Source organism: Protobothrops mucrosquamatus, unplaced genomic scaffold (genome assembly GCF_001527695.2).
Source record: "Protobothrops mucrosquamatus isolate PMUCROS unplaced genomic scaffold, P.Mucros_1.0 scaffold1945, whole genome shotgun sequence".
NCBI classification, from domain to species: domain Eukaryota; kingdom Metazoa; phylum Chordata; class Lepidosauria; order Squamata; family Viperidae; genus Protobothrops; species Protobothrops mucrosquamatus.
Window position 1 is genome coordinate 233,505 of NW_015388066.1, and position 1,882 is coordinate 235,386.

The following is a 1,882-nucleotide window of genomic DNA, read 5'->3' on the forward strand; positions in this document are numbered from 1 at the left end:
TCTCCTCCCGTCATTGCCTCCCCTTCCTGCTCCGCTCATGTCTGGATATTTACAGTTGTTGTCAAATCGCCCTCCAGTCTGGCCAGCAACAATCACGCATTTGACTTTGCCAGGGTGGAGGCCATTGCCCAGGATGTCACCAAGGGCAGCCAGTTACTGAAGGAGGCTTGGCTGTTGGATGAGCACCCAATTAATCACCACATAGAATTACTGCCTGCCTATCAGGCACTAAGAAAATGGGAACAATGGTGCAACAACTCACAATGAGTGCAATGGGCGCAGCCTACGCAAGATCAGAACCGCTGGCTCATGCAACAGCAAAGAACTACGACCGGCAAAAAGGAGAAATCCCCAGCATGATCCGTGCAGGAACCAATGATGGGAGGCAGGGTGCCACACACACAACAGGAGGCAATGGCCATAGGACAGGAGGCACTGGGGGACCATCCTATAACAACATGTATTCAGACACATCCAAAGCAGACAAAGAGAGCGACAACAAGAGAGGCAATGATCCCCGAATCTACCAATATATAGACGGATGTGGGACAACTAGAAGCAATACGATCAACTGTGGTGGGTAGACCAGTAACACGCTCTATGAGCAGAATGCAAAAACAGCTGGTCTTATAAGCAGGCTTTCGAACCTCCAGCATTCCACTCTTATGACGTCGGCAGTTAGCCAACGAAAGCTTAGTTTATTAAACAGTTGCTAGTTTACTCAACAGTTGTTTTTATATTTATCCTGGTGTTCGACTATTTTTCTCAACATGAATGTACCCGGGATTCGTATTTTTAGTATAATTAGAGACAATATATCTGATTTTAGTCTTTTTCTTTCACTAAACGACTTTTCTCATCCATCTATTCCACTTAGTTAAAAAGTTTTGCCATTTTCTTGTGGATGTTGTTAAGGATGGGAGAGACAAATCAGGTAAGATGTTGATTTCTTTTATCTTTTTTGTCTCTCAAGTCATAGATTTTTGGTATCTCTGTAATCCATTTTGTCAGGCTTTTCTTCTTATCTTTGGCTTTGTTTTGTGATTCTGGGGTGTGAACTATCTCTTCCAGTTCCGGTGCTTCAGTCACATCTTAAGTGTTTTCTTCCATCTGTGTTAAATCACAATCCCTTCCATTGGTAGATTCTTTCATTTTCTGAAAATTCTTATGTTGTGAGGTTAATGTAAAGATATGTCCATTTATGTCATCAAAGTTGTTTTTAATTTCATTGTGGTTTAGAGCCATTGCTATTTGGATTAGTTGCAACATAGTGAGCATTTCCTCCTGGAAAATATTTGGTTTTTCTTGACAAGTCCACTTTAGGAAATAAAATTCCAATTGGGATCCAATTATTTTTTTCAATGTTTTAAACTCCCCTGGATAATCAGTCGCTGCTCTTTCTAGGAGGGCTAAAATCCCCCTTCCCTTTCCACAGGGGGAAAAATACTTTAGCAGCTTATGTAGGTAAAAAAAGTAGTTAGGATTTAAGAGAGGTAGATCTCACCCAGTCTCTTCCACGCTGCTTTAAGGTTGCCTGGTGGTAAGCGTGACTTTGACTGTCCGCAGCCTAGTGACAGGCCATATTGCTATGGCAGGTCTTTCATCTGCCGGTTTGGAGGGTTGTGCCAGCTCTACCAGAAGGGCTACTGCTCTCCCGCAATCCAGCAAGGGCCCTTCCTTGCTGGTCGCCTCTATGGGGCAACTTCCGATCCTTTCAGGGTCCCCCAGCGATGCAAAACTGGATGAGGAGTTCATCTTGTTTTCATTACCCTAATTAGGTAACATCATCAGTGCTAGTAAGGAGTGCTGTTTCCTGTCAGCACTTTATATTCTGATGTCTTTCCTGTCTGGGTGGGTAGGGGCGGTCTTAGAGATTCTTTGG